We start from the raw sequence: 10751 nt of genomic DNA, 5'->3' as shown, positions 1-10751 counted from the left end.
ATCATAGACCTTTGCAATATCCTCTGATGCTTCAAACAAGTGGGCTTTCACTTCTTTAAAAAGTAAAAAATACAGCCAGAAAGAAAGAATCATGTAACAGAAGGTGCTCTAATTTTTTTTTTTTTTTAAACATTATAGAGTAGGATGGCCACGCTTTTGGAGAGGGGGTGTTCCTGAAGGTTCTACTGTCCAAAAGCCACCCAACCCTGCCTCAGCAAGTGACAGTGAAGTCAAACAACTACTGTTAGCAGTCTGCATGGGGCTATAAACATTTTTCTCCTTCTTTCTGTTGAGCTTTCCTCTGCCACAGTCTAAAATCTGGTTCAGTGTTTCAAATGATGACTGATGGATTGACTTTTGTAATAAAAAGTGAGATGATTAATCTGACATGCTGCTCTGTAACAAACTGGCTGTGAAAGACTGGAAGTTTAGAGTGCGTCTTGGAAATAATTTATGAAAAAGCACAGCTCATAAACACTGCCACCGACAATGCAGAATAGAGAGTGCTTTCAGGATATGTGACACGCTTCTTCTACAAGTGTAAGAATTCAACAAACGCACTAAAAGCAATTATATGTGTTATTTTGTTTTTGTGAAAACAATAACCTTTTCCAACGTATTCCAGTGGCAAAGCCAACAAACTTCTGAGATGTAGCCTGAATGAAGAAGGCACATGAAAACAGTAGTTAGGACACTCAGGCAATTGCAGAATGTACAGAAATAGCAACACATCTCCTGTCTCCAGCCAACAAGGCTGGCCAGACTTTCACAGCTGGTGAGCTGGATCTGCACTCTAACTTCCTTTGCCAACATGATAGACAACCTCAGTTCTGTTTATTCAGGACAAATCTCTGACCATCTAGGAGATGGATAATCCTTAAATCATCCTCTCCTCGCTGTGAGCTGTGAACAATGTGTGTGGAAGGTCACTTCATTCCAGTCCACAGTCATATCCCACTTCTCACTGAACAAGACAACAGTCTTGAGGTAATCATGGGAAAATATTATTAAGAATAAGGTGGAAGAATGTGAGCCGCATTCAGAAAAAAATGCTTCATCACCCCTTTACAACCTCACAGGTTGTCAAATCTAATTTCTTTCGTACAAACAGATTTTTTTTTTTTTACAGGTATTTTGACATCCTTTCTGGAGACTTTGTAATAACTCACAATGAGGTGAACCAAATCCTACAGTGAAGAGGTGGGGAATACTGGAAGGCAGCATCAGAGCAAAGACCAGGAAATAAGTTTTTCCATGGCTTCCCACTAATTTTTTATATCACTAGGCAATATGCAATGAGGTTATACATAAAGGTTTGCAAATATGCTGCATATTGTTTTCACAGCATGTGCCACTCATTTTGTGCAATGAAAAATGGAGGAGTCAAGGCTGTGACTACCAGCACACTCTCCCTATCCCCACCTGGAGATATGGAGAAATGCCTATAATGAACCTGACTGGATGCCTCCTATAGCCTCTTGAACCTTCTCTTACCTTGAATTCTCAAGTTTTACATAGTTTTGATTCTAAGGAAAATGACAGATGTTTTCTCAGGTTTTCATTGAATAAAATGAGGTAAAATGCAGTACATGTGGTTACAGCAATTCAATGCACATGTTCTTTTATGTTGTTGACCCATATCAGCTTTGCTGTTTAGTAGCAGGTTTCCATCTCTTGAGAGGAAGAAAGTATGCCATTTTTACAGCATGGAGAACATTCAGGCATGTTTTAATTGATTCTTGCCACTTTTCAGCCATTTTGCGTTAGGAGGCCTTTCCTTTGATCATGTTTCTTCTGGCTTCTGACAAGACACTATTTCTCATGGAGAGTTAGTCTAATACGACAGAAGACATTGGACTTTCCTTATAATACTTAATTGGTTGAACACATCGACAGTACTGGGGGAGGGAGTTCATCAGAAGTGTTTGTCTTTCTGTTCACTTTATTGCCTTCAAGATTAGAATCATAGAATCACAGACTCCTTATAGTTGGAAGGGACCTCTGAAGCCATCTAGTCCAACTTCCCTGCAATGAACAGAGACATCCACAGCTAGATCAGGTTGACCAGGGTCTGATCCAGCCTCACCTTGAAAATCTCCAGGGATGGGGTATCAACCACATCACTGGGCATCCTGTTCCAGTGCCTCATCACCCTCATTGTAAAAGATTTTTTTCCTTATATCTAGCCTAAATCTACCTTCCCTGAACTTGAAGCTATTTCCCCTTGTTATATCACCACAGACCCTGCTAAAGAGTCTGTCATATAGAGGGTTAAGGATAACAGTGTTGTCTGAAGCAAGAGAGAACAACTTCCAACTTTTTAAAGAACATTTTGATTACATGTTCTTTACATGATTGCTTTGTCAGTTTGGGACTGTCTTATTTGACATGAAGTCAAGCTTTGCTTAACATGGATAACTCTTTTGTAAAATTAATTGTATTTTCATTAGGAAGGGGAAATTACACCAAACTTAGCCTGCCATTTCTTTGTATCACTTTGAAAGGCATTGACTTTTCAGTCATTTTGATTTCAGACATTTTGATTTCTGCTGAGCAGTTTAGTAATGGCCTGACAGCTAGTCCTCCAGTTAATGAAGACATGTTGGGCCCCATGCATCCTGGCACAGCTGGCTGTACGGCCTCCACCTGCCCCAAGCCATCATGGCAGTGGCTGTGCCCCGGCCCAGACCCTCAGCAGCACCCAAACAGCAGTGTGCTGTCAACCCCTGGAACCTGGGCTCAGGGTGCAGTGCAGTGCTAGCTCAAGGCACGGCAAACAAGTTTATGGGTTCTGAGACATAGGCTGCACACAGTTCTGTGAACCGCAAAAATTATGCAGCCGTGCTTTCTGTTGTGATGAAGGAATTTGAGAACATGTTGCAAGATTGCCAAAAGACTATCCTTTTTTTGGTATATTTGCAACTCCATTTTCAGTGAGCATAAACACTTGGCCTACAAACTTTCAAGTGGAATGTATAGAGTTGCAATCAGCTATTCAACTCCAAAATCTGATCACATATCTTAACCACCTACATTTGAGAACAACTGCTTTCAAAAATGAAGTACAGGAAGAGTAAAATTTCATCAAAAATCTGATGAACACCAGGAGAACTCACTACGAATTCCAGCCACTGCTATTGAACCAGCCTGATAGGTTATTTTCACAAAAAGAGTCAGATATCCCACTAGTTTTACAGCTCTGTTGCTCTCTTTTTTATATATTTAGTAAAACAAAATGAGTTTTGTTACTTGTATACATTAATAATATAACACATTTTATGAGGGCTGCTCTGAAAGTAATGCTTCCTTACGTTGGCCCATGACATCAGAGGCAGGTGGTGGTGGTACAGCAGTACCACAGTTCACAGATGTTGAACCTTCCCACCAATATCTGCTACATGCTGTTTCCATGTGACAGATGGCAGCAGAAAGGCAATCTGACAGAATGGCATCTGATATGGAAGAGCGTATGAAGAAGAGGTGTGGAATTTAATTCCTCTATGCAGAAAAAAATTATACCCGGTGACATTCAACACTTGCCGAGCATTTATGGACACCAAGCAGTGGATGTGAGCACAGTGAGGAGGTGGGTGATGCATTTCAGCAGTGGTGACAGCAACAGCAGGTCACCTCCACTGGTTGCAGATTGTTACAAATGCAGCATGAAGGCTTTTGTTCATTGCTGGTGAAAATGCACAGCTAATATGCACAGATCGTAAGTAGCCATCTCATTCAATTATCTGTGGAATAAAACACGCTTTTCTGATAGTGTGTCATTCTCACTTCATTTGCTTTCTAATACTCTGTGCAAAGCATAGAAAGTCCCTAACCAGGGCTCTACTAGGGTTGGCTTGGGAGATTGCCTCAGGCTGTGACAAGGCACTGACAGTCACCCTGGCTCTGTTCTTCCTGATTTTACCCCTGAGATGTAGTGAGACCTTGCTGGTCCTCCCCAGCCAACTTAGGTTTCCAGTATGAGTAAAGAAGAAGTTTGGGAGTCTCTAAAAACATGAATTTCGTGTTCTTCAGACTCTAATCCATTCAGTTAGTTCAAACTAGGGCAGCAGCCTCTTAAGTATAATTTAATTTAATTGGAGATTCATTTGCCACTGTCTCCCACATCTGTATTCAGTGGGCCTGCTGGTAAGGCACTCAAACCATCTATGGCTTTACATGTTGGCAAGAAAATAAACTTCTGGCAAAAGACAATGGAGGAAAGGAATTTTCTTCATATCTGAGCATTTGTATAAATGTATGTGTTATAATTTCTCAGGAAGTAGCATCTCAGTGAGAAGGTAATGCAAGGAATGACTGCTTAAAGCGAGAGAGCTCTCTCAGCTTTCTCGGACACTTTGGGTGCTTTGGCCTTTCATTGCAGTTCCTCTCAAGGGAAATGACCCTCGCACACAAGCCTCTCCAGTGTTGCAGAACAGTCTCTTAAGTCAATCTACATCTACATCTACAAACTCTACAAGCTCACTTGAAGTGACATACCCACCCTGTGGAGTTGAATTGCAGCCCATCTGTGCCAGTAGTAGCACTTGGATGGTGCTACTGACATGCTGAGAATAGCAAGATAACGTGTCTTAAACCACTGCTCTCCCATATCTCCTATATTTCTGTTTCCTATGTGGTACACAGCCTTGGAGAGCCACAGCCTGCCAGATAAGCCTAGAGGTGTCTGTGATCCAGGCAGTACCAGAAGGACACATTTGCCAACAAAAGAAAGCCACTACACAATTCCCAACAAGATGACAACACAGTGGAGATTCATCTCATCCTCTAGATACAGAAAGATGCATCTGCCCACGCATATCTACATATGTGGTGTCCAAGGGTGTTTTATCTCACCATTAGTTGCTAGCCCAAAGGTTGACAGGTCTTCTGTAGGTCCTGAATCCTAATCACCACTCTCTGATTTCCTGGATACTCCTGCATGCTTCATTAAGATCACTGAAATGAGTTCCTAATGTTTATAGACCACTGCTTGAGATTTCAAAACCAAATCATAGTTCCTGTGAAGTTTCTTCCCTTTCCTAGCACCAGACTGCATTAAAAGAAACTGTAGCTCTGCTTTACAGTGTGTCATGTTATCATTTATTCTTCAAGATCAGCAGTCACTGTCTGTGACAGGATTTTACCACATTAGTGACAGCATGCTAGTACTGCAATATCATGGACAGAGAATTACTTCTCTGAAACTTAAGCAGTTTTTCAGACTGCAAATTATATTTGGTTTGTTTGTTTTTTTCATTTGTTTGTTTTGCAAGATGCACCAAAACTCGTAGAGAATAATCACCTTTTCTTTCATGGTTGAGCAGGATAGTCACGTGCCTTCTTTCCAACTTTTCTTTTTGACAAGGGTCCTAAACACAGCTGGCCATGAAAATAGTTTCAGTGCTCTATTTTGCATAGTCTGTGCCCATTTTGCCAATAGTAAAAAAGAAAGTAAGAGGTATCTTGCTTTTATCAAAGCCTTTTTTAGCAGTATAATTGGGCCATAAGCATAGGGCCAAACTGATAGGAGGAGTGATGTCTATAACACAAAGTAGTGCTTTAACAAAGGGATGCTGATTTTCTCATCTGACCTTTGCATCCTTCTTGTGATATTAATTGATGCAAACGTAGAAAATCGCAAAAGACAACTGTCTAAAATTTACCCTTGCTTTTTCCATTTTATAATGAATCCAATCTCAAAGACTCAATTTGTGAGTTGACTGCAAGGTATTTGCTGTCTGGAAAAAAAATAACTCTGCTAAAAAAATTTTTTGACATGGTATGCCATATTGGAAAGACTTGGATTAGTATTCAGGAAAATAAACCTTACTATAACAATAAAACACACTGACTACCTGTTTTTATCCCTATTGGAGACCAAGTAAATGCAGTAATTTAAATTGAGCCTGTCTAAAAAATTGTGAGCACTTTCTCCTTTCACTACATAAAAGGCAAAGCTAAATTGCTGTATTTACTTTAAGTTCATTTTCCACATGATTGCACTAGACACAAGCCTCTTTTGGTGACAAGCTGTGCTAGCTGCCAGGGACCCACCGAGGCACTCTTTCATTCCTATTCCTCAGCAGGACAGAGAAAAAGAGTATGATGAAAAAATATTCATGAGACAAAATAAGGACAGGGAGTTCATCCGGTTGTTACCATCACAGGCAGAACAGATGAGTACAGACTCATCACAGACTCCTCTCCATGTGCTGCAGCTCCAGCCCGGGGATGCTCTTGTGAGGGCTCTCCACCGGCTCTGCCTCCTTCAGGCCTCATTGACTGCTGACCTGTAGGCTCCTCCATGGTTGTATGTGGAGATCTTCTCAACATGGTGCCCGTAGGCTGCAGAGGGACAGCCTGCTTCACCATTGGCCTCTATGGGCTGCAGGGATCTTGCCACGTACATTCAGTTAAACAAGTTTGTAACTAATGAATGGTAAAGACCCAAGTTGTCCCCTCACCTACAGCCCATCTTATCCTCATGGTTCACTGAGGCTCCCTCCAGTATAAAAGCCAGATGTACAAAAGAGGATTATGTAGACCGATCAAAACTGATGAAAAAGATGGCCAAACACTCCCCGTGAGCATATACTGCACTTCTTTACACATGCAATTTGACATTAATTTTCTTCTTTTATCATCTATCTTCAAAGCAAAATGCATCAAATAAAGATATGTAATGAAAAAAGCTACCAGTTTATATCAGTAGCACGTTCTCACTATATACCTCCTATTCCTGAGCCAGCAGAAGAGAAACCATCCAAAGCTAATACACACATTTAATTAAGTCCTGTACCCAAGTCACAACATAATTTAGATTCAAGGCATCAGCAGGAGATTAAAGCAGCTCATAGTCACCACAGAGAAACGTCCTCCATGAAGGAAAGGGAACTCATCCTCCTGGGCCATTCGACGTGGATAATGTTTCAGGAGAAGTGATGGGAGTCTAATGTAATAATGCATAATAGGAGTATTTCTTGAGGAGAGTCATCTAATAGGTGCTCACAGAAGACTGAGTCTGCATCCCCACTGCAGAGATGTGGCCAACTGTGATCCTTCTTAGAAGCCGTATGCAGTCTGTTAGATCAAGTGTGTCCAATACCCGCAATAAGCATGGGGGATACAGCTTTATCCACCAGGAGATACAGACATTACCTATCACCAAAATAACTGAGTCATGACAAGACCAGCTAGGACAAAGAAGAGTAAGCAGGATCCAAAGATGAATGTTGCCTGTGTACCAGCACAGGAAAGACAGGAGAGCAGCATAATTCTGCAATAGGCAGCTGCAGATTAAGAGATTGATTTGTCCTCATTGGTGCTGTGGTGTGGAAAGCTACAGGAGCCCCAGTAGATCCCAATAGATTTTTCTTGTACACCTTCTTTAAGGCTGGCTGAAAATCATGTTAAACTAGAGTAGGCCTGAAAACAAGTCAGCCTACAAACCTCAGGGTTTTCATATGAAATTCCGTCTTCCCAGGCTTGTCAACTACTTCTACTATTCTTACACAACGGTGAGCCAACCTTTCTTAGCCCTGTCTGTTGAGAGAGCAAAGAAAGAAAGGCAAACAATGCTTCTTTTCTTATAGATTTAGCCTAACATTAGTACAAATTTTCTGCATTTTCTGATCTTTTTTCAATTCGCTGAGAAGCAGAGGAAATGGCAAGTCAGCTGGCATACAGTGTCAGCCCATGCTACCGTATTCCCATCTCCTGCTCTCTAAAATAACTTATTTTTCACCCAAAGAGAGACATAATTTTGGTAATAATACATCAAGATCAACTGTATGCTACACTTCAGGAACACAGATCAGAAAAATCATTTCTGTTCCACAAAGTATACACTTTTAATTTCTCTGCTGAAGCTCAGTGTTTTTGGCTTTTTTTAAAGTTCTCAGGATAAAGGTTGTGGTGAGCAGTTATACTCAAAGGGGCAAAGCAGATATTTGGAAAAGGGATCCAGTTTAACCATGAAGGAAATAGAGTGTCTGTGAGAACCTAGTCAGGTAATGAAAATAAGTACACTAGAAAGAAAGGACGGTTGCAACCATAACATATGGCTATGGAAGAAAGTTTCCTTGACTATGTCATCTCTTAAATAAATATATGTAAAAAATACTTTCTTATTTTTCATAAGAAATAAAGGTACGTCACTGCATTCATTTTCATTTCCAAAGTGAGGAAAGAGAGAAAAACAACACATGACAAATGTTACTCTTATTACATAAAATGCTCTTGGAAGATATTCAGATACTAAGTGGTAATGCTTACAAAAATCTTGATAGAATAGACTTCAACAGATTCACATAGAGATGTGGCCTAACATGGAAGATTGGTCAAGGCTTCCTTCACAAGCACTGCCTGACTCACTGGTGGTGGTCCCATGCACTGAGGACAGGACAGAAACATCTCTGCTCCAAGAATGGACCTAATGGGTAGATGGGCACATGCACACATGACACAGGAGCTGTGATGTGGGTGATATTAAAAGCCTGTTATCTGGAGAAGATCAAATGCTGCTTTTTTCACATCCCCCTGAGGCATGCTGACTTTGGGGGAAACACATACCATAATACTCTGAGGAATCAGACTTTGTCGGTGTCCCTACAAGACCTGATTCAGAAAGGAGCTCCTGATGAGGCTGCATGTAAACAACTGTTTATGTGGGTGGATAGTGATAGGACAAGGGGAAATGGTTTTAAACTAACACAGGGGGGACTTAGATTAGATATTAGGAGGAAGTTTTTCACACGCAGGGTGGTGAAGCACTGGAACAGGTTGCTCAAGGAGATTGTGGATGCCCCATCCCTGGAGGCATTCAAAGCCAGGCTGGATGTGGCTTTGGGCAGCCTGTTCTGGTGGTTGGTGACCCTGCACATAGCAGGGGGTTGAAACTGGATGAGCATTGTGGTCCTTTTCAACCCAGGCCATTCTATGATTACACAGACTGTAGAGGGAAGTCCTCTTATTTGACAGCAGGAAAACACAGCAAAACTTTCTGGCCAACAGGCTGCATTTCTTATTCAGGACGGGAGCCACAGACTTAAAGCAAAGCAGTGCTCTAAATTTTACACATTAATGTTAATCCAGCAGCTTACTTCAGAGGAAAAGTAGCTGGTGTGTGCTGAGCCAAGGAGGAGTGTTAACAAAATATAGCAAGGTCAACAGAGTGAAAGCTGAATAATTATCACCTGAGGGACACAAACGTTTTAGGGCTGGGAAGGAAGAAAAATATGATACGACATAGATTCCAAATCTTTTTGTATTCATCAGGACTTTGCATGTTATTATCTTTACTTGTCTTTTGAAGGTATCTTGCCATCACTGTAAAGAAGAAAAATAAAAAGGAATTTAATCATATCACTTTGTTCAGATAAAAATAAAAGCTCATAATGAAATAAATCCTTCAAAGCAGTGATGCTGATTTCTTCCTCTTCATGACAAGCTTTACACAAAACAAACAGAGCTGATCCTATTTCATTGAAGTCAACAACAAAAATCTGCGACATCTTCTTCAGTAAGAAGATGATGAGACTGAATCAGTACCATCACTGTTCACTCACCTGTTGCGAACACTGCACCATCTGAAAGATAAAAGCCAGTTCCATCTAGAACAGGTGATTTTTACTTAAGCAAACCTTTATAACATTAAATGGCAACGCTTCATACAGCCAGTGTGGATAAAATTTAAAGCTGCTAGATACACAGCAGTTTGGAAGTAGTAGACTAATGCTCTTGCTGCTCTATTCATCTTTCCTTTCTGTGGTTGCTTTTTTGTTTGTTTGTAAATTAGAATTTACTTTTTAGCAAGGAGAATGTTCATGGCTGAGAATGGAGGTAGGTAAAAGTACAGCCATAATTCTCTCTTACTGGCCTGGTCTCTTGGAATTGCCAATAAAATCATCTTTTCTCATCGGTCCCCATATTGTATCAGATCCATACATAGGGGAGCACACTGCCTAGAGATGAGTTGGCACTTTCCCTCCTTCCTTGTGTCTTATCAAGACATTTTTCTTTTCAAAACTCTTTATCTTTCTGCCCTGAAAAGAACTGTTTGAGCTTGATAACATGCATACTTACAACTGCAACAGCTGAGGTTAATAACTGCCATCACAGGCTAAAGGATTGGAATACCTTTGCCAAATCTTGAAGAAACAGGGTGGGTTTTTGTTGCTGGTCTTGAGATAGGATTGTAAGGAAGAAGTGGTTACCAAACAGGACTGCTTTTATCCTGAGAATGATAGAATTTCGTTTTATACACATGTCAGAGGAGATTTAAATTGACTTTGATCTGATTTATGGGTTCTCAATCTGCTGCTTTGTTAGGTCTTGAAGTCTTGCAAATTCCAGTCTACCTTATGCTAGAAGCCAAAGCAGTAGAAGCAAAGGAAATTTTCTGAACAGAAGAAAGAAATTTAAACCAGTGTAAGAGGTCTCTTCAAGACTGAAGCTAACAGTTTTTAATCAAAAAAATTTTTTTAATTACTTAAGAAAAAGTCTGGAGTGCCCTTCATTTTAAGACAAGATCAATAGATTTTCTCAGATCCTCTGTTTTCCCAGATGAACTAATTTGTCCTGAAGTAAAAGAATATTAGCAATGTTTCTAAACACATCACTGCCACTACCAAAACTGAAATTCCTAGGCATCAGCTCAGATACGTCTTTTGACCTTCACATATTTTGCCTCAGAATATTATACTATATATAATGATCAAGAAAAATATTGAACAAAGAAGAGAAGAGCAGAAGAG

Source organism: Tetrao urogallus (assembly GCF_951394365.1).
Source record: "Tetrao urogallus genome assembly, chromosome: 1".
In the NCBI taxonomy this organism is placed as follows: domain Eukaryota; kingdom Metazoa; phylum Chordata; class Aves; order Galliformes; family Phasianidae; genus Tetrao; species Tetrao urogallus.
Note: the sequence above shows the minus strand (reverse complement) of the source record.